This window comes from Lithobates pipiens, unplaced genomic scaffold, assembly GCF_037356315.1.
Source record: "Lithobates pipiens isolate NorthernLeopardFrog02 unplaced genomic scaffold, aLitPip1_a1.2 Scaffold_18, whole genome shotgun sequence".
Classification (NCBI taxonomy): domain Eukaryota; kingdom Metazoa; phylum Chordata; class Amphibia; order Anura; family Ranidae; genus Lithobates; species Lithobates pipiens.
This window is the reverse complement of record NW_027507758.1, coordinates 579,068,261-579,087,829: the sequence shown is the minus strand read 5'-3', so window position 1 is coordinate 579,087,829 and position 19,569 is coordinate 579,068,261. Positions and strand designations below refer to the sequence as shown.

General features: G+C 43.8%; 23 non-coding genes across 23 annotated transcripts; all 23 read left to right on the top strand.

Moving 5' to 3' along the window:
• Nucleotides 1-243: 243 nt before the first annotated feature.
• On the top strand, nt 244-315 carry TRNAQ-UUG (transfer RNA glutamine (anticodon UUG)). The gene has a single exon. It is a non-coding gene; the product is annotated as a tRNA-Gln (tRNA).
• A 1,341-nt stretch (nt 316-1,656) lies between these two features.
• TRNAQ-UUG (transfer RNA glutamine (anticodon UUG)) lies at nt 1,657-1,728 on the top strand. The gene has a single exon. It is a non-coding gene; the product is annotated as a tRNA-Gln (tRNA).
• An 832-nt stretch (nt 1,729-2,560) lies between these two features.
• TRNAQ-UUG (transfer RNA glutamine (anticodon UUG)) lies at nt 2,561-2,632 on the top strand. Its single transcript has one exon. It is a non-coding gene; the product is annotated as a tRNA-Gln (tRNA).
• Nucleotides 2,633-3,986: 1,354 nt separating this feature from the next.
• Nucleotides 3,987-4,058, top strand: TRNAQ-UUG (transfer RNA glutamine (anticodon UUG)). The gene has a single exon. It is a non-coding gene; the product is annotated as a tRNA-Gln (tRNA).
• A 379-nt stretch (nt 4,059-4,437) lies between these two features.
• Nucleotides 4,438-4,509, top strand: TRNAQ-UUG (transfer RNA glutamine (anticodon UUG)). The gene has a single exon. It is a non-coding gene; the product is annotated as a tRNA-Gln (tRNA).
• Nucleotides 4,510-5,411: 902 nt separating this feature from the next.
• Nucleotides 5,412-5,483, top strand: TRNAQ-UUG (transfer RNA glutamine (anticodon UUG)). Its single transcript has one exon. It is a non-coding gene; the product is annotated as a tRNA-Gln (tRNA).
• Nucleotides 5,484-6,385: 902 nt separating this feature from the next.
• Nucleotides 6,386-6,457, top strand: TRNAQ-UUG (transfer RNA glutamine (anticodon UUG)). Its single transcript has one exon. It is a non-coding gene; the product is annotated as a tRNA-Gln (tRNA).
• Nucleotides 6,458-6,837: 380 nt separating this feature from the next.
• TRNAQ-UUG (transfer RNA glutamine (anticodon UUG)) lies at nt 6,838-6,909 on the top strand. The gene has a single exon. It is a non-coding gene; the product is annotated as a tRNA-Gln (tRNA).
• Nucleotides 6,910-7,811: 902 nt separating this feature from the next.
• TRNAQ-UUG (transfer RNA glutamine (anticodon UUG)) lies at nt 7,812-7,883 on the top strand. Its single transcript has one exon. It is a non-coding gene; the product is annotated as a tRNA-Gln (tRNA).
• A 902-nt stretch (nt 7,884-8,785) lies between these two features.
• Nucleotides 8,786-8,857, top strand: TRNAQ-UUG (transfer RNA glutamine (anticodon UUG)). Its single transcript has one exon. It is a non-coding gene; the product is annotated as a tRNA-Gln (tRNA).
• A 380-nt stretch (nt 8,858-9,237) lies between these two features.
• On the top strand, nt 9,238-9,309 carry TRNAQ-UUG (transfer RNA glutamine (anticodon UUG)). Its single transcript has one exon. It is a non-coding gene; the product is annotated as a tRNA-Gln (tRNA).
• A 902-nt stretch (nt 9,310-10,211) lies between these two features.
• TRNAQ-UUG (transfer RNA glutamine (anticodon UUG)) lies at nt 10,212-10,283 on the top strand. Its single transcript has one exon. It is a non-coding gene; the product is annotated as a tRNA-Gln (tRNA).
• Nucleotides 10,284-11,185: 902 nt separating this feature from the next.
• TRNAQ-UUG (transfer RNA glutamine (anticodon UUG)) lies at nt 11,186-11,257 on the top strand. The gene has a single exon. It is a non-coding gene; the product is annotated as a tRNA-Gln (tRNA).
• Nucleotides 11,258-12,158: 901 nt separating this feature from the next.
• Nucleotides 12,159-12,230, top strand: TRNAQ-UUG (transfer RNA glutamine (anticodon UUG)). Its single transcript has one exon. It is a non-coding gene; the product is annotated as a tRNA-Gln (tRNA).
• Nucleotides 12,231-12,610: 380 nt separating this feature from the next.
• TRNAQ-UUG (transfer RNA glutamine (anticodon UUG)) lies at nt 12,611-12,682 on the top strand. Its single transcript has one exon. It is a non-coding gene; the product is annotated as a tRNA-Gln (tRNA).
• Nucleotides 12,683-13,583: 901 nt separating this feature from the next.
• Nucleotides 13,584-13,655, top strand: TRNAQ-UUG (transfer RNA glutamine (anticodon UUG)). The gene has a single exon. It is a non-coding gene; the product is annotated as a tRNA-Gln (tRNA).
• Nucleotides 13,656-14,034: 379 nt separating this feature from the next.
• TRNAQ-UUG (transfer RNA glutamine (anticodon UUG)) lies at nt 14,035-14,106 on the top strand. Its single transcript has one exon. It is a non-coding gene; the product is annotated as a tRNA-Gln (tRNA).
• A 902-nt stretch (nt 14,107-15,008) lies between these two features.
• TRNAQ-UUG (transfer RNA glutamine (anticodon UUG)) lies at nt 15,009-15,080 on the top strand. Its single transcript has one exon. It is a non-coding gene; the product is annotated as a tRNA-Gln (tRNA).
• A 902-nt stretch (nt 15,081-15,982) lies between these two features.
• TRNAQ-UUG (transfer RNA glutamine (anticodon UUG)) lies at nt 15,983-16,054 on the top strand. The gene has a single exon. It is a non-coding gene; the product is annotated as a tRNA-Gln (tRNA).
• Nucleotides 16,055-16,434: 380 nt separating this feature from the next.
• On the top strand, nt 16,435-16,506 carry TRNAQ-UUG (transfer RNA glutamine (anticodon UUG)). The gene has a single exon. It is a non-coding gene; the product is annotated as a tRNA-Gln (tRNA).
• A 1,338-nt stretch (nt 16,507-17,844) lies between these two features.
• Nucleotides 17,845-17,916, top strand: TRNAQ-UUG (transfer RNA glutamine (anticodon UUG)). Its single transcript has one exon. It is a non-coding gene; the product is annotated as a tRNA-Gln (tRNA).
• A 902-nt stretch (nt 17,917-18,818) lies between these two features.
• On the top strand, nt 18,819-18,890 carry TRNAQ-UUG (transfer RNA glutamine (anticodon UUG)). Its single transcript has one exon. It is a non-coding gene; the product is annotated as a tRNA-Gln (tRNA).
• Nucleotides 18,891-19,270: 380 nt separating this feature from the next.
• Nucleotides 19,271-19,342, top strand: TRNAQ-UUG (transfer RNA glutamine (anticodon UUG)). Its single transcript has one exon. It is a non-coding gene; the product is annotated as a tRNA-Gln (tRNA).
• Nucleotides 19,343-19,569: the final 227 nt, after the last annotated feature.

Sequence of the window (19,569 nt, the reverse complement as noted above, 5' to 3'; positions counted from 1 at the left end):
CTAATCACAGATCATTTGTTCTCTCCTAAAGCCCACCACCAGGCAAACTTGCAGCAGATACATTAGTTTTGCCTTGGAGAGGTCTTTTTGACCTTTTCTCTCCCCCTGGTATGCAACATGTTCTGGAGTTGGTATCAGGTTAAGTTCTTTTAAGATTCAATTTTAATGGAGTTAAAGGGATAGGGGGCTTAACCTACGGACATATGTATACAGCAAAATAGAGAGCAGTTGAGCATGCCCAAGGGTTCCATGGTGTAATGGTTAGCACTCTGGACTTTGAATCCAGTGATCCGAGTTCGAATCTCGGTGGGACCTTCTTTAGAGGCTCATTGCAGATTTCATCTTGGAATTTCAATTTGTGTCTTACGGCTACAAAGGCCAATGACAGCAGAAGTTGTTGCTAATGTGGCTAGTTGTGAAAATTGTGAGCGTAGCCAGCTGCCCAGGTCCAGCCAATTGCCAAAGCATACTGATGACACAGAGAGCTGTATTTAAAAAGAATATCTGCAACCCTAAGTACTTTTACCAGGAACAGGAGGAAGAAGCTAAGTTGTCTTTTTTGCTCAGATTTAGCAAAACATGACAATTAGGGAAATTCATCTTCTAGCCATTCCTCTCAACTCCATCTTTGTCAAAGTTTTCTGTCCAAAGACAAGTTTTCAAGTTCAGAGGATATGGATGCTTCACGCCACCTGTGGAATTTAACACTGGTGTATCTATTTCTCCCAGTTTCTTGCATCTTCAAAGTTCTCAACAGGCCTCATCTCTACTCTTCCACAGTGATTGCCAGCATCCCATTTTGGCCCCAAAGGCCTTGATTTCCTGTTCTCCCATTACTCACTCCAGAAACTCCAATTATGCTTGCACCATCTCTGGACCTCCTTCATCATAAACAGTTCCTGAACTCTTGTCCTGCAAAGAATACATCTGCGGGCCAGCAGTTTTGAAAGGCGTAGGACAGCGAGCCCAGTGTGCTAATCACAGATCATTTGTTCTCTCCTAAAGCCCACCACCAGGCAAACTTGCAGCAGATACATTAGTTTTGCCTTGGAGAGGTCTTTTTGACCTTTTCTCTCCCCCTGGTATGCAACATGTTCTGGAGTTGGTCTCAGGTTAAGTTCTTTTAAGATTCAATTTTAATGGAGTTAAAGGGATTGGGGGCTTAACCTACGGACATATGTATACAGCAAAATAGAGAGCAGTTGAGCATGCCCAAGGGTTCCATGGTGTAATGTTTAGCACTCTGGACTTTGAATCCAGTGATCCGAGATCAAATCTCGGTGGAACCTTCATCAGAGTCTCATTGCAGATTTCAATTTGTTTCTTACGGCCACAAAGGCCAGTGACAGCAGAAGTTGTTGCTAACGTGGCTGGTTGTGAAAATAGTGAGCGTAGCCAGCCACCCAGATGTGCTAATCACAGATCATTTGTTATCTCCTAAAGGCCACTACCAGGCAAACCTGCAGCAGATAGATTAGTTTTGACTTGGAGAGGTCTTTTTGACCTTTTCTCTCCCCCTGGTATGCAACATGTTCTGGAGTTGGTCTCAGGTTAAGTTCTTTTAAGATTCAAATGTAATGGAGTTAAAGGGATAGGGGGCTTAACCTACGGACATATGTATCCAGCAAAATAGAGAGCAGTTGAGCATGCCCCAAGGGTTCCATGGTGTAATGGTTAGCACTCTGGACTTTGAATCCAGCGATCCGAGTTCGAATCTCGGTGGGACCTTCTTTATAGGCTCATTGTAGATTTCATCTTGGAATTTCAATTTGTGTCTTACGGCCACAAAGGCCAATGACAGCAGAAGTTGTTGCTAATGTGGCTGGTTGTGAAAATAGTGAGCGTAGCCAGCCACCCAGATGTGCTAATCACAGATCATTTGTTATCTCCTATAGGCCACTACCAGGCAAACCTGCAGCAGATACATTAGTTTTGCCTTGGAGAGGTCTTTTTGACCTTTTGTCTCCCCCTGGTATGCAACATGTTCTGGAGTTGGTATCAGGTTAAGTTCTTTTAAGATTCAATTTTAATGGAGTTAAAGGGATAGGGGGCTTAACCTACGGACATATGTATCCAGCAAAATAGAGAGCAGTTGAGCATGCCCCAAGGGTTCCATGGTGTAATGGTTAGCACTCTGTACTTTGAATCCAGCAATCCGAGTTCGAATCTCGGTGGGACCTTCTTTAGAGGCTCATTGCAGATTTCATCTTGGAATTTCAATTTGTGTCTTACGGCTACAAAGGCCAATGACAGCAGAAGTTGTTGCTAATGTGGCTGGTTGTGAAAATAGTGAGCGTAGCCAGCCACCCAGATGTGCTAATCACAGATCATTTGTTATCTCCTAAAGGCCACTACCAGGCAAACCTGCAGCAGATACATTAGTTTTGACTTGGAGAGGTCTTTTTGACCTTTTCTCTCCCCCTGGTATGCAACATGTTCTGGAGTTGGTCTCAGGTTAAGTTCTTTTAAGATTCAAATGTAATGGAGTTAAAGGGATAGGGGGCTTAACCTACGGACATATGTATCCAGCAAAATAGAGAGCAGTTGAGCATGCCCCAAGGGTTCCATGGTGTAATGGTTAGCACTCTGGACTTTGAATCCAGCGATCCGAGTTCGAATCTCGGTGGGACCTTCTTTAGAGGCTCATTGCAGATTTCAACTTGGAATTTCAATTTGTGTCTTACGGCTACAAAGGCCAATGACAGCAGAAGTTGTTGCTAATGTGGCTAGTTGTGAAAATTGTGAGCGTAGCCAGCTGCCCAGGTCCAGCCAATTGCCAAAGCATACTGATGACACAGAGAGCTGTATTTAAAAAGAATATCTGCAACCCTAAGTACTTTTACCAGGAACAGGAGGAAGAAGCTAAGTTGTCTTTTTTGCTCAGATTTAGCAAAACATGACAATTAGGGAAATTCATCTTCTAGCCATTCCTCTCAACTCCATCTTTGTCAAAGTTTTCTGTCCAAAGACAAGTTTTCAAGTTCAGAGGATATGGATGCTTCACGCCACCTGTGGAATTTAACACTGGTGTATCTATTTCTCCCAGTTTCTTGCATCTTCAAAGTTCTCAACAGGCCTCATCTCTACTCTTCCACAGTGATTGCCAGCATCCCATTTTGGCCCCAAAGGCCTTGATTTCCTGTTCTCCCATTACTCACTCCAGAAACTCCAATTATGCTTGCACCATCTCTAGACCTCCTCCATCATAAACAGTTCCTGAAGTCTTGTCCTGCAAAGAATACATCTGCGGGCCAGCAGTTTTGAAAGGCGTAGGACAGCGAGCCCAGTGTGCTAATCACAGATCATTTGTTCTCTCCTAAAGCCCACCACCAGGCAAACTTGCAGCAGATACATTAGTTTTGCCTTGGAGAGGTCTTTTTGACCTTTTCTCTCCCCCTGGTATGCAACATGTTCTGGAGTTGGTCTCAGGTTAAGTTCTTTTAAGATTCAATTTTAATGGAGTTAAAGGGATAGGGGGCTTAACCTACGGACATATGTATACAGCAAAATAGAGAGCAGTTGAGCATGCCCAAGGGTTCCATGGTGTAATGGTTAGCACTCTGGACTTTGAATCCAGTGATCCGAGATCAGATCTCGGTGGAACCTTCATCAGAGTCTCATTGCAGATTTCATCTTGGAATTTCAATTTGTTTCTTACGGCCACAAAGGCCAGTGACAGCAGAAGTTGTTGCTAACGTGGCTGGTTGTGAAAATAGTGAGCGTAGCCAGCCACCCAGATGTGCTAATCACAGATCATTTGTTATCTCCTAAAGGCCACTACCAGGCAAACCTGCAACAGACACATTAGTTTTGACTTGGAGAGGTCTTTTTGACCTTTTCTCTCCCCCTGGTATGCAACATGTTCTGGAGTTGGTATCAGGTTAAGTTCTTTTAAGATTCAATTTTAATGGAGTTAAAGGGATAGGCGGCTTAACCTACGGACATATGTATACAGCAAAATAGAGAGCAGTTGAGCTTGCCCCAAGGGTTCCATGGTGTAATGGTTAGCACTCTGGACTTTGAATCCAGCGATCCGAGTTCGAATCTCGGTGGGACCTTCTTTAGAGGCTCATTGCAGATTTCATCTTGGAATTTCAATTTGTGTCTTACGGCCACAAAGGCCAGTGACAGCAGAAGTTGTTGCTAACGTGGCTGGTTGTGAAAATAGTGAGCGTAGCCAGCCACCCAGATGTGCTAATCACAGATCATTTGTTATCTCCTAAATGCCACTACCAGGCAAACCTGCAGCAGATACATTAGTTTTGACTTGGAGAGGTCTTTTTGACCTTTTCTCTCCCCCTGGTATGCAACATGTTCTGGAGTTAGTCTCAGGTTAAGTTCTTTTAAGATTCAAATGTAATGGAGTTAAAGGGATAGGGGGCTTAACCTACGGACATATGTATCCAGCAAAATAGAGAGCAGTTGAGCATGCCCCAAGGTTCCATGGTGTAATGGTTAGCACTCTGGACTTTGAATCCAGCGATCCGAGTTCGAATCTCGGTGGGACCTTCTTTAGAGGCTCATTGCAGATTTCATCTTGGAATTTCAATTTGTGTCTTACGGCTACAAAGGCCAATGACAGCAGAAGTTGTTGCTAATGTGGCTAGTTGTGAAAATTGTGAGCGTAGCCAGCTGCCCAGGTCCAGCCAATTGCCAAAGCATACTGATGACACAGAGAGCTGTATTTAAAAAGAATATCTGCAACCCTAAGTACTTTTACCAGGAACAGGAGGAAGAAGCTAAGTTGTCTTTTTTGCTCAGATTTAGCAAAACATGACAATTAGGGAAATTCATCTTCTAGCCATTCCTCTCAACTCCATCTTTGTCAAAGTTTTCTGTCCAAAGACAAGTTTTCAAGTTCAGAGGATATGGATGCTTCACGCCACCTGTGGAATTTAACACTGGTGTATCTATTTCTCCCAGTTTCTTGCATCTTCAAAGTTCTCAACAGGCCTCATCTCTACTCTTCCACAGTGATTGCCAGCATCCCATTTTGGCCCCAAAGGCCTTGATTTCCTGTTCTCCCATTACTCACTCCAGAAACTCCAATTATGCTTGCACCATCTCTAGACCTCCTCCATCATAAACAGTTCCTGAACTCTTGTCCTGCAAAGAATACATCTGCGGGCCAGCAGTTTTGAAAGGCGTAGGACAGCGAGCCCAGTGTGCTAATCACAGATCATTTGTTCTCTCCTAAAGCCCACCACCAGGCAAACTTGCAGCAGATACATTAGTTTTGCCTTGGAGAGGTCTTTTTGACCTTTTCTCTCCCCCTGGTATGCAACATGTTCTGGAGTTGGTCTCAGGTTAAGTTCTTTTAAGATTCAATTTTAATGGAGTTAAAGGGATAGGGGGCTTAACCTACGGACATATGTATACAGCAAAATAGAGAGCAGTTGAGCATGCCCAAGGGTTCCATGGTGTAATGGTTAGCACTCTGGACTTTGAATCCAGCGATCCGAGTTCGAATCTCGGTGGGACCTTCTTTAGAGGCTCATTGCAGATTTCATCTTGGAATTTCAATTTGTGTCTTACGGCTACAAAGGCCAATGACAGCAGAAGTTGTTGCTAATGTGGCTAGTTGTGAAAATTGTGAGCGTAGCCAGCTGCCCAGGTCCAGCCAATTGCCAAAGCATACTGATGACACAGAGAGCTGTATTTAAAAAGAATATCTGCAACCCTAAGTACTTTTACCAGGAACAGGAGGAAGAAGCTAAGTTGTCTTTTTTGCTCAGATTTAGCAAAACATGACAATTAGGGAAATTCATCTTCTAGCCATTCCTCTCAACTCCATCTTTGTCAAAGTTTTCTGTCCAAAGACAAGTTTTCAAGTTCAGAGGATATGGATGCTTCACGCCACCTGTGGAATTTAACACTGGTGTATCTATTTCTCCCAGTTTCTTGCATCTTCAAAGTTCTCAACAGGCCTCATCTCTACTCTTCCACAGTGATTGCCAGCATCCCATTTTGGCCCCAAAGGCCTTGATTTCCTGTTCTCCCATTACTCACTCCAGAAACTCCAATTATGCTTGCACCATCTCTAGACCTCCTCCATCATAAACAGTTCCTGAACTCTTGTCCTGCAAAGAATACATCTGCGGGCCAGCAGTTTTGAAAGGCGTAGGCCAGCGAGCCCAGTGTGCTAATCACAGATCATTTGTTCTCTCCTAAAGCCCACCACCAGGCAAACTTGCAGCAGATACATTAGTTTTGCCTTGGAGAGGTCTTTTTGACCTTTTCTCTCCCCCTGGTATGCAACATGTTCTGGAGTTGGTCTCAGGTTAAGTTCTTTTAAGATTCAATTTTAATGGAGTTAAAGGGATAGGGGGCTTAACCTACGGACATATGTATACAGCAAAATAGAGAGCAGTAGAGCATGCCCAAGGGTTCCATGGTGTAATGGTTAGCACTCTGGACTTTGAATCCAGTGATCCGAGATCAAATCTCGGTGGAACCTTCATCAGAGTCTCATTGCAGATTTCATCTTGGAATTTCAATTTGTTTCTTACGGCCACAAAGGCCAGTGACAGCAGAAGTTGTTGCTAACGTGGCTGGTTGTGAAAATAGTGAGCGTAGCCAGCCACCCAGATGTGCTAATCACAGATCATTTGTTATCTCCTAAAGGCCACTACCAGGCAAACCTGCAGCAGATACATTAGTTTTGACTTGGAGAGGTCTTTTTGACCTTTTCTCTCCCCCTGGTATGCAACATGTTCTGGAGTTAGTCTCAGGTTAAGTTATTTTAAGATTCAAATGTAATGGAGTTAAAGGGATAGGGGGCTTAACCTACGGACATATGTATCCAGCAAAATAGAGAGCAGTTGAGCATGCCCCAAGGGTTCCATGGTGTAATGGTTAGCACTCTGGACTTTGAATCCAGCGATCCGAGTTCGAATCTCGGTGGAACCTTCTTTAGAGGCTCATTGCAGATTTCATCTTGGAATTTCAATTTGTGTCTTACGGCTACAAAGGCCAATGACAGCAGAAGTTGTTGCTAATGTGGCTAGTTGTGAAAATTGTGAGCGTAGCCAGCTGCCCAGGTCCAGCCAATTGCCAAAGCATACTGATGACACAGAGAGCTGTATTTAAAAAGAATATCTGCAACCCTAAGTACTTTTACCAGGAACAGGAGGAAGAAGCTAAGTTGTCTTTTTTGCTCAGATTTAGCAAAACATGACAATTAGGGAAATTCATCTTCTAGCCATTCCTCTCAACTCCATCTTTGTCAAAGTTTTCTGTCCAAAGACAAGTTTTCAAGTTCAGAGGATATGGATGCTTCACGCCACCTGTGGAATTTAACACTGGTGTATCTATTTCTCCCAGTTTCTTGCATCTTCAAAGTTCTCAACAGGCCTCATCTCTACTCTTCCACAGTGATTGCCAGCATCCCATTTTGGCCCCAAAGGCCTTGATTTCCTGTTCTCCCATTACTCACTCCAGAAACTCCAATTATGCTTGCACCATCTCTAGACCTCCTCCATCATAAACAGTTCCTGAACTCTTGTCCTGCAAAGAATACATCTGCGGGCCAGCAGTTTTGAAAGGCATAGGACAGCGAGCCCAGTGTGCTAATCACAGATCATTTGTTCTCTCCTAAAGCCCACCACCAGGCAAACTTGCAGCAGATACATTAGTTTTGCCTTGGAGAGGTCTTTTTGACCTTTTCTCTCCCCCTGGTATGCAACATGTTCTGGAGTTGGTCTCAGGTTAAGTTCTTTTAAGATTCAATTTTAATGGAGTTAAAGGGATAGGGGGCTTAACCTACGGACATATGTATACAGCAAAATAGAGAGCAGTTGAGCATGCCCAAGGGTTCCATGGTGTAATGGTTAGCACTCTGGACTTTGAATCCAGCGATCCGAGTTCGAATCTCGGTGGGACCTTCTTTAGAGGCTCATTGCAGATTTCATCTTGGAATTTCAATTTGTGTCTTACGGCTACAAAGGCCAATGACAGCAGAAGTTGTTGCTAATGTGGCTAGTTGTGAAAATTGTGAGCGTAGCCAGCTGCCCAGGTCCAGCCAATTGCCAAAGCATACTGATGACACAGAGAGCTGTATTTAAAAAGAATATCTGCAACCCTAAGTACTTTTACCAGGAACAGGAGGAAGAAGCTAAGTTGTCTTTTTTGCTCAGATTTAGCAAAACATGACAATTAGGGAAATTCATCTTCTAGCCATTCCTCTCAACTCCATCTTTGTCAAAGTTTTCTGTCCAAAGACAAGTTTTCAAGTTCAGAGGATATGGATGCTTCACGCCACCTGTGGAATTTAACACTGGTGTATCTATTTCTCCCAGTTTCTTGCATCTTCAAAGTTCTCAACAGGCCTCATCTCTACTCTTCCACAGTGATTGCCAGCATCCCATTTTGGCCCCAAAGGCCTTGATTTCCTGTTCTCCCATTACTCACTCCAGAAACTCCAATTATGCTTGCACCATCTCTAGACCTCCTCCATCATAAACAGTTCCTGAACTCTTGTCCTGCAAAGAATACATCTGCGGGCCAGCAGTTTTGAAAGGCGTAGGACAGCGAGCCCAGTGTGCTAATCACAGATCATTTGTTCTCTCCTAAAGCCCACCACCAGGCAAACTTGCAGCAGATACATTAGTTTTGCCTTGGAGAGGTCTTTTTGACCTTTTCTCTCCCCCTGGTATGCAACATGTTCTGGAGTTGGTCTCAGGTTAAGTTCTTTTAAGATTCAATTTTAATGGAGTTAAAGGGATAGGGGGCTTAACCTACGGACATATGTATACAGCAAAATAGAGAGCAGTAGAGCATGCCCAAGGGTTCCATGGTGTAATGGTTAGCACTCTGGACTTTGAATCCAGTGATCTGAGATCAAATCTCGGTGGAACCTTCATCAGAGTCTCATTGCAGATTTCATCTTGGAATTTCAATTTGTTTCTTACGGCCACAAAGGCCAGTGACAGCAGAAGTTGTTGCTAACGTGGCTGGTTGTGAAAATAGTGAGCGTAGCCAGCCACCCAGATGTGCTAATCACAGATCATTTGTTATCTCCTAAAGGCCACTACCAGGCAAACCTGCAGCAGATACATTAGTTTTGACTTGGAGAGGTCTTTTTGACCTTTTCTCTCCCCCTGGTATGCAACATGTTCTGGAGTTAGTCTCAGGTTAAGTTCTTTTAAGATTCAAATGTAATGGAGTTAAAGGGATAGGGGGCTTAACCTACGGACATATGTATCCAGCAAAATAGAGAGCAGTTGAGCATGCCCCAAGGGTTCCATGGTGTAATGGTTAGCACTCTGGACTTTGAATCCAGCGATCCGAGTTCGAATCTCGGTGGGACCTTCTTTAGAGGCTCATTGCAGATTTCATCTTGGAATTTCAATTTGTGTCTTACGGCTACAAAGGCCAATGACAGCAGAAGTTGTTGCTAATGTGGCTAGTTGTGAAAATTGTGAGCGTAGCCAGCTGCCCAGGTCCAGCCAATTGCCAAAGCATACTGATGACACAGAGAGCTGTATTTAAAAAGAATATCTGCAACCCTAAGTACTTTTACCAGGAACAGGAGGAAGAAGCAAAGTTGTCTTTTTTGCTCAGATTTAGCAAAACATGACAATTAGGGAAATTCATCTTCTAGCCATTCCTCTCAACTCCATCTTTGTCAAAGTTTTCTGTCCAAAGACAAGTTTTCAAGTTCAGAGGATATGGATGCTTCACGCCACCTGTGGAATTTAACACTGGTGTATCTATTTCTCCCAGTTTCTTGCATCTTCAAAGTTCTCAACAGGCCTCATCTCTACTCTTCCACAGTGATTGCCAGCATCCCATTTTGGCCCCAAAGGCCTTGATTTCCTGTTCTCCCATTACTCACTCCAGAAACTCCAATTATGCTTGCACCATCTCTAGACCTCCTCCATCATAAACAGTTCCTGAACTCTTGTCCTGCAAAGAATACATCTGCGGGCCAGCAGTTTTGAAAGGCGTAGGACAGCGAGCCCAGTGTGCTAATCACAGATCATTTGTTCTCTCCTAAAGCCCACCACCAGGCAAACTTGCACCAGATACATTAGTTTTGACTTGGAGAGGTCTTTTTGACCTTTTCTCTCCCCCTGGTATGCAACATGTTCTGGAGTTGGTCTCAGGTTAAGTTCTTTTAAGATTCAATTTTAATGGAGTTAAAGGGATAGGGGGCTTAACCTACGGACATATGTATACAGCAAAATAGAGAGCAGTTGAGCATGCCCAAGGGTTCCATGGTGTAATGGTTAGCACTCTGGACTTTGAATCCAGCGATCCGAGTTCGAATCTCGGTGGGACCTTCTTTAGAGGCTCATTGCAGATTTCATCTTGGAATTTCAATTTGTGTCTTACGGCTACAAAGGCCAATGACAGCAGAAGTTGTTGCTAATGTGGCTAGTTGTGAAAATTGTGAGCGTAGCCAGCTGCCCAGGTCCAGCCAATTGCCAAAGCATACTGATGACACAGAGAGCTGTATTTAAAAAGAATATCTGCAACCCTAAGTACTTTTACCAGGAACAGGAGGAAGAAGCAAAGTTGTCTTTTTTGCTCAGATTTAGCAAAACATGACAATTAGGGAAATTCATCTTCTAGCCATTCCTCTCAACTCCATCTTTGTCAAAGTTTTCTGTCCAAAGACAAGTTTTCAAGTTCAGAGGATATGGATGCTTCACGCCACCTGTGGAATTTAACACTGGTGTATCTATTTCTCCCAGTTTCTTGCATCTTCAAAGTTCTCAACAGGCCTCATCTCTACTCTTCCACAGTGATTGCCAGCATCCCATTTTGGCCCCAAAGGCCTTGATTTCCTGTTCTCCCATTACTCACTCCAGAAACTCCAATTATGCTTGCACCATCTCTAGACCTCCTCCATCATAAACAGTTCCTGAACTCTTGTCCTGCAAAGAATACATCTGCGGGCCAGCAGTTTTGAAAGGCGTAGGACAGCGAGCCCAGTGTGCTAATCACAGATCATTTGTTCTCTCCTAAAGCCCACCACCAGGCAAACTTGCAGCAGATACATTAGTTTTGCCTTGGAGAGGTCTTTTTGACCTTTTCTCTCCCCCTGGTATGCAACATGTTCTGGAGTTGGTCTCAGGTTAAGTTCTTTTAAGATTCAATTTTAATGGAGTTAAAGGGATAGGGGGCTTAACCTACGGACATATGTATACAGCAAAATAGAGAGCAGTTGAGCATGCCCAAGGGTTCCATGGTGTAATGGTTAGCACTCTGGACTTTGAATCCAGCGATCCGAGTTCGAATCTCGGTGGGACCTTCTTTAGAGGCTCATTGCAGATTTCATCTTGGAATTTCAATTTGTGTCTTACGGCTACAAAGGCCAATGACAGCAGAAGTTGTTGCTAATGTGGCTAGTTGTGAAAATTGTGAGCGTAGCCAGCTGCCCAGGTCCAGCCAATTGCCAAAGCATACTGATGACACAGAGAGCTGTATTTAAAAAGAATATCTGCAACCCTAAGTACTTTTACCAGGAACAGGAGGAAGAAGCTAAGTTGTATTTTTTGCTCAGATTTAGCAAAACATGACAATTAGGGAAATTCATCTTCTAGCCATTCCTCTCAACTCCATCTTTGTCAAAGTTTTCTGTCCAAAGACAAGTTTTCAAGTTCAGAGGATATGGATGCTTCACGCCACCTGTGGAATTTAACACTGGTGTATCTATTTCTCCCAGTTTCTTGCATCTTCAAAGTTCTCAACAGGCCTCATCTCTACTCTTCCACAGTGATTGCCAGCATCCCATTTTGGCCCCAAAGGCCTTGATTTCCTGTTCTCCCATTACTCACTCCAGAAACTCCAATTATGCTTGCACCATCTCTAGACCTCCTCCATCATAAACAGTTCCTGAACTCTTGTCCTGCAAAGAATACATCTGCGGGCCAGCAGTTTTGAAAGGCGTAGGCCAGCGAGCCCAGTGTGCTAATCACAGATCATTTGTTCTCTCCTAAAGCCCACCACCAGGCAAACTTGCAGCAGATACATTAGTTTTGCCTTGGAGAGGTCTTTTTGACCTTTTCTCTCCCCCTGGTATGCAACATGTTCTGGAGTTGGTCTCAGGTTAAGTTCTTTTAAGATTCAATTTTAATGGAGTTAAAGGGATGGGGGCTTAACCTACGGACATATGTATACAGCAAAATAGAGAGCAGTAGAGCATGCCCAAGGGTTCCATGGTGTAATGGTTAGCACTCTGGACTTTGAATCCAGTGATCCGAGATCAAATCTCGGTGGAACCTTCATCAGAGTCTCATTGCAGATTTCATCTTGGAATTTCAATTTGTTTCTTACGGCCACAAAGGCCAGTGACAGCAGAAGTTGTTGCTAACGTGGCTGGTTGTGAAAATAGTGAGCGTAGCCAGCCACCCAGATGTGCTAATCACAGATCAATTTGTTATCTCCTAAATGCCACTACCAGGCAAACCTGCAGCAGATACATTAGTTTTGACTTGGAGAGGTCTTTTTGACCTTTTCTCTCCCCCTGGTATGCAACATGTTCTGGAGTTGGTCTCAGGTTAAGTTCTTTTAAGATTCAATTTTAATGGAGTTAAAGGGATAGGGGGCTTAACCTACGGACATATGTATACAGCAAAATAGAGAGCAGTTGAGCATGCCCAAGGGTTCCATGGTGTAATGGTTAGCACTCTGGACTTTGAATCCAGCGATCCGAGTTCGAATCTCGGTGGGACCTTCTTTAGAGGCTCATTGCAGATTTCATCTTGGAATTTCAATTTGTGTCTTACGGCTACAAAGGCCAATGACAGCAGAAGTTGTTGCTAATGTGGCTAGTTGTGAAAATTGTGAGCGTAGCCAGCTGCCCAGGTCCAGCCAATTGCCAAAGCATACTGATGACACAGAGAGCTGTATTTAAAAAGAATATCTGCAACCCTAAGTACTTTTACCAGGAACAGGAGGAAGAAGCTAAGTTGTCTTTTTTGCTCAGATTTAGCAAAACATGACAATTAGGGAAATTCATCTTCTAGCCATTCCTCTCAACTCCATCTTTGTCAAAGTTTTCTGTCCAAAGACAAGTTTTCAAGTTCAGAGGATATGGATGCTTCACGCCACCTGTGGAATTTAACACTGGTGTATCTATTTCTCCCAGTTTCTTGCATCTTCAAAGTTCTCAACAGGCCTCATCTCTACTCTTCCACAGTGATTGCCAGCATCCCATTTTGGCCCAAAAGGCCTTGATTTCCTGTTCTCCCATTACTCACTCCAGAAACTCCAATTATGCTTGCACCATCTCTAGACCTCCTCCATCATAAACAGTTCCTGAACTCTTGTCCTGCAAAGAATACATCTGCGGGCCAGCAGTTTTGAAAGGCGTAGGCCAGCGAGCCCAGTGTGCTAATCACAGATCATTTGTTCTCTCCTAAAGCCCACCACCAGGCAAACTTGCAGCAGATACATTAGTTTTGCCTTGGAGAGGTCTTTTTGACTTTTTCTCTCCCCCTGGTATGCAACATGTTCTGGAGTTGGTCTCAGGTTAAGTTCTTTTAAGATTCAATTTTAATGGAGTTAAAGGGATGGGGGCTTAACCTACGGACATATGTATACAGCAAAATAGAGAGCAGTAGAGCATGCCCAAGGGTTCCATGGTGTAATGGTTAGCACTCTGGACTTTGAATCCAGTGATCCGAGATCAAATCTCGGTGGAACCTTCATCAGAGTCTCATTGCAGATTTCATCTTGGAATTTCAATTTGTTTCTTACGGCCACAAAGGCCAGTGACAGCAGAAGTTGTTGCTAACGTGGCTGGTTGTGAAAATAGTGAGCGTAGCCAGCCACCCAGATGTGCTAATCACAGATCATTTGTTATCTCCTAAATGCCACTACCAGGCAAACCTGCAGCAGATACATTAGTTTTGACTTGGAGAGGTCTTTTTGACCTTTTCTCTCCCCCTGGTATGCAACATGTTCTGGAGTTAGTCTCAGGTTAAGTTCTTTTAAGATTCAAATGTAATGGAGTTAAAGGGATAGGGGGCTTAACCTACGGACATATGTATCCAGCAAAATAGAGAGCAGTTGAGCATGCCCCAAGGTTCCATGGTGTAATGGTTAGCACTCTGGACTTTGAATCCAGCGATCCGAGTTCGAATCTCGGTGGGACCTTCTTTAGAGGCTCATTGCAGATTTCATCTTGGAATTTCAATTTGTGTCTTACGGCTACAAAGGCCAATGACAGCAGAAGTTGTTGCTAATGTGGCTAGTTGTGAAAATTGTGAGCGTAGCCAGCTGCCCAGGTCCAGCCAATTGCCAAAGCATACTGATGACACAGAGAGCTGTATTTAAAAAGAATATCTGCAACCCTAAGTACTTTTACCAGGAACAGGAGGAAGAAGCTAAGTTGTCTTTTTTGCTCAGATTTAGCAAAACATGACAATTAGGGAAATTCATCTTCTAGCCATTCCTCTCAACTCCATCTTTGTCAAAGTTTTCTGTCCAAAGACAAGTTTTCAAGTTCAGAGGATATGGATGCTTCACGCCACCTGTGGAATTTAACACTGGTGTATCTATTTCTCCCAGTTTCTTGCATCTTCAAAGTTCTCAACAGGCCTCATCTCTACTCTTCCACAGTGATTGCCAGCATCCCATTTTGGCCCCAAAGGCCTTGATTTCCTGTTCTCCCATTACTCACTCCAGAAACTCCAATTATGCTTGCACCATCTCTAGACCTCCTCCATCATAAACAGTTCCTGAACTCTTGTCCTGCAAAGAATACATCTGCGGGCCAGCAGTTTTGAAAGGCGTAGGACAGCGAGCCCAGTGTGCTAATCACAGATCATTTGTTCTCTCCTAAAGCCCACCACCAGGCAAACTTGCAGCAGATACATTAGTTTTGCCTTGGAGAGGTCTTTTTGACCTTTTCTCTCCCCCTGGTATGCAACATGTTCTGGAGTTGGTCTCAGGTTAAGTTCTTTTAAGATTCAATTTTAATGGAGTTAAAGGGATAGGGGGCTTAACCTACGGACATATGTATACAGCAAAATAGAGAGCAGTTGAGCATGCCCAAGGGTTCCATGGTGTAATGGTTAGCACTCTGGACTTTGAATCCAGCGATCCGAGTTCGAATCTCGGTGGGACCTTCTTTAGAGGCTCATTGCAGATTTCATCTTGGAATTTCAATTTGTGTCTTACGGCTACAAAGGCCAATGACAGCAGAAGTTGTTGCTAATGTGGCTAGTTGTGAAAATTGTGAGCGTAGCCAGCTGCCCAGGTCCAGCCAATTGCCAAAGCATACTGATGACACAGAGAGCTGTATTTAAAAAGAATATCTGCAACCCTAAGTACTTTTACCAGGAACAGGAGGAAGAAGCTAAGTTGTCTTTTTTGCTCAGATTTAGCAAAACATGACAATTAGGGAAATTCATCTTCTAGCCATTCCTCTCAACTCCATCTTTGTCAAAGTTTTCTGTCCAAAGACAAGTTTTCAAGTTCAGAGGATATGGATGCTTCACGCCACCTGTGGAATTTAACACTGGTGTATCTATTTCTCCCAGTTTCTTGCATCTTCAAAGTTCTCAACAGGCCTCATCTCTACTCTTCCACAGTGATTGCCAGCATCCCATTTTGGCCCCAAAGGCCTTGATTTCCTGTTCTCCCATTACTCACTCCAGAAACTCCAATTATGCTTGCACCATCTCTAGACCTCCTCCATCATAAACAGTTCCTGAACTCTTGTCCTGCAAAGAATACATCTGCGGGCCAGCAGTTTTGAAAGGCGTAGGCCAGCGAGCCCAGTGTGCTAATCACAGATCATTTGTTCTCTCCTAAAGCCCACCACCAGGCAAACTTGCAGCAGATACATTAGTTTTGCCTTGGAGAGGTCTTTTTGACCTTTTCTCTCCCCCTGGTATGCAACATGTTCTGGAGTTGGTCTCAGGTTAAGTTCTTTTAAGATTCAATTTTAATGGAGTTAAAGGGATAGGGGGCTTAACCTACGGACATATGTATACAGCAAAATAGAGAGCAGTAGAGCATGCCCAAGGGTTCCATGGTGTAATGGTTAGCACTCTGGACTTTGAATCCAGTGATCCGAGATCAAATCTCGGTGGAACCTTCATCAGAGTCTCATTGCAGATTTCATCTTGGAATTTCAATTTGTTTCTTACGGCCACAAAGGCCAGTGACAGCAGAAGTTGTTGCTAACGTGGCTGGTTGTGAAAATAGTGAGCGTAGCCAGCCACCCAGATGTGCTAATCACAGATCATTTGTTATCTCCTAAAGGCCACTACCAGGCAAACCTGCAGCAGATACATTAGTTTTGACTTGGAGAGGTCTTTTTGACCTTTTCTCTCCCCCTGGTATGCAACATGTTCTGGAGTTTGTCTCAGGTTAAGTTCTTTTAAGATTCAAATGTAATGGAGTTAAAGGGATAGGGGGCTTAACCTACGGACATATGTATCCAGCAAAATAGAGAGCAGTTGAGCATGCCCCAAGGGTTCCATGGTGTAATGGTTAGCACTCTGGACTTTGAATCCAGCGATCCGAGTTCGAATCTCGGTGGGACCTTCTTTAGAGGCTCATTGCAGATTTCATCTTGGAATTTCAATTTGTGTCTTACGGCTACAAAGGCCAATGACAGCAGAAGTTGTTGCTAATGTGGCTAGTTGTGAAAATTGTGAGCGTAGCCAGCTGCCCAGGTCCAGCCAATTGCCAAAGCATACTGATGACACAGAGAGCTGTATTTAAAAAGAATATCTGCAACCCTAAGTACTTTTACCAGGAACAGGAGGAAGAAGCTAAGTTGTCTTTTTTGCTCAGATTTAGCAAAACATGACAATTAGGGAAATTCATCTTCTAGCCATTCCTCTCAACTCCATCTTTGTCAAAGTTTTCTGTCCAAAGACAAGTTTTCAAGTTCAGAGGATATGGATGCTTCACGCCACCTGTGGAATTTAACACTGGTGTATCTATTTCTCCCAGTTTCTTGCATCTTCAAAGTTCTCAACAGGCCTCATCTCTACTCTTCCACAGTGATTGCCAGCATCCCATTTTGGCCCCAAAGGCCTTGATTTCCTGTTCTCCCATTACTCACTCCAGAAACTCCAATTATGCTTGCACCATCTCTGGACCTCCTTCATCATAAACAGTTCCTGAACTCTTGTCCTGCAAAGAATACATCTGCGGGCCAGCAGTTTTGAAAGGCGTAGGACAGCGAGCCCAGTGTGCTAATCACAGATCATTTGTTCTCTCCTAAAGGCCACTACCAGGCAAACCTGCAGCAGATACATTAGTTTTGACTTGGAGAGGTCTTTTTGACCTTTTCTCTCCCCCTGGTATGCAACATGTTCTGGAGTTGGTCTCAGGTTAAGTTCTTTTAAGATTCAAATGTAATGGAGTTAAAGGGATAGGGGGCTTAACCTACGGACATATGTATCCAGCAAAATAGAGAGCAGTTGAGCATGCCCCAAGGGTTCCACTCTGGACTTTGAATCCAGCGATCCGAGTTCGAATCTCGGTGGGACCTTCCTTAGAGGCTCATTGTAGATTTCATCTTGGAATTTCAATTTGTGTCTTACGGCCACAAAGGCCAATGACAGCAGAAGTTGTTGCTAATGTGGCTGGTTGTGAAAATAGTGAGCGTAGCCAGCCACCCAGATGTGCTAATCACAGATCATTTGTTATCTCCTATAGGCCACTACCAGGCAAACCTGCAGCAGATACATTAGTTTTGCCTTGGAGAGGTCTTTTTGACCTTTTCTCTCCCCCTGGTATGCAACATGTTCTGGAGTTGGTCTCAGGTTAAGTTCTTTTAAGATTCAATTTTAATGGAGTTAAAGGGATAGGGGGCTTAACCTACGGACATATGTATCCAGCAAAATAGAGAGCAGTTGAGCATGCCCCAAGGGTTCCATGGTGTAATGGTTAGCACTCTGGACTTTGAATCCAGCGATCCGAGTTCGAATCTCGGTGGGACCTTCTTTAGAGGCTCATTGCAGATTTCATCTTGGAATTTCAATTTGTGTCTTACGGCTACAAAGGCCAATGACAGCAGAAGTTGTTGCTAATGTGGCTAGTTGTGAAAATTGTGAGCGTAGCCAGCTGCCCAGGTCCAGCCAATTGCCAAAGCATACTGATGACACAGAGAGCTGTATTTAAAAAGAATATCTGCAACCCTAAGTACTTTTACCAGGAACAGGAGGAAGAAGCTAAGTTGTCTTTTTTGCTCAGATTTAGCAAAACATGACAATTAGGGAAATTCATCTTCTAGACATTCCTCTCAACTCCATCTTTGTCAAAGTTTTCTGTCCAAAGACAAGTTTTCAAGTTCAGAGGATATGGATGCTTCACGCCACCTGTGGAATTTAACACTGGTGTATCTATTTCTCCCAGTTTCTTGCATCTTCAAAGTTCTCAACAGGCCTCATCTCTACTCTTCCACAGTGATTGCCAGCATCCCATTTTGGCCCCAAAGGCCTTGATTTCCTGTTCTCCCATTACTCACTCCAGAAACTCCAATTATGCTTGCACCATCTCTGGACCTCCTTCATCATAAACAGTTCCTGAACTCTTGTCCTGCAAAGAATACATCTGCGGGCCAGCAGTTTTGAAAGGCGTAGGACAGCGAGCCCAGTGTGCTAATCACAGATCATTTGTTCTCTCCTAAAGCCCACCACCAGGCAAACTTGCAGCAGATACATTAGTTTTGCCTTGGAGAGGTCTTTTTGACCTTTTCTCTCCCCCTGGTATGCAACATGTTCTGGAGTTGGTCTCAGGTTAAGTTCTTTTAAGATTCAATTTTAATGGAGTTAAAGGGATAGGGGGCTTAACCTACGGACATATGTATACAGCAAAATAGAGAGCAGTTGAGCATGCCCAAGGGTTCCATGGTGTAATGGTTAGCACTCTGGACTTTGAATCCAGTGATCCGAGATCGAATCTCGGTGGAACCTTCATCAGAGTCTCATTGCAGATTTCATCTTGGAATTTCAATTTGTTTCTTACGGCCACAAAGGCCAGTGACAGCAGAAGTTGTTGCTAACGTGGCTGGTTGTGAAAATAGTGAGCGTAGCCAGCCACCCAGATGTGCTAATCACAGATCATTTGTTATCTCCTAAAGGCCACTACCAGGCAAACCTGCAGCAGATACATTAGTTTTGACTTGGAGAGGTCTTTTTGACCTTTTCTCTCCCCCTGGTATGCAACATGTTCTGGAGTTGGTCTCAGGTTAAGTTCTTTTAAGATTCAAATGTAATGGAGTTAAAGGGATAGGGGGCTTAACCTACGGACATATGTATCCAGCAAAATAGAGAGCAGTTGAGCATGCCCCAAGGGTTCCATGGTGTAATGGTTAGCACTCTGGACTTTGAATCCAGCGATCTGAGTTCGAATCTCGGTGGGACCTTCTTTAGAGGCTCATTGTAGATTTCATCTTGGAATTTCAATTTGTGTCTTACGGCCACAAAGGCCAATGACAGCAGAAGTTGTTGCTAATGTGGCTAGTTGTGAAAATTGTGAGCGTAGCCAGCTGCCCAGGTCCAGCCAATTGCCAAAGCATACTGATGACACAGAGAGCTGTATTTAAAAAGAATATCTGCAACCCTAAGTACTTTTACCAGGAACAGGAGGAAG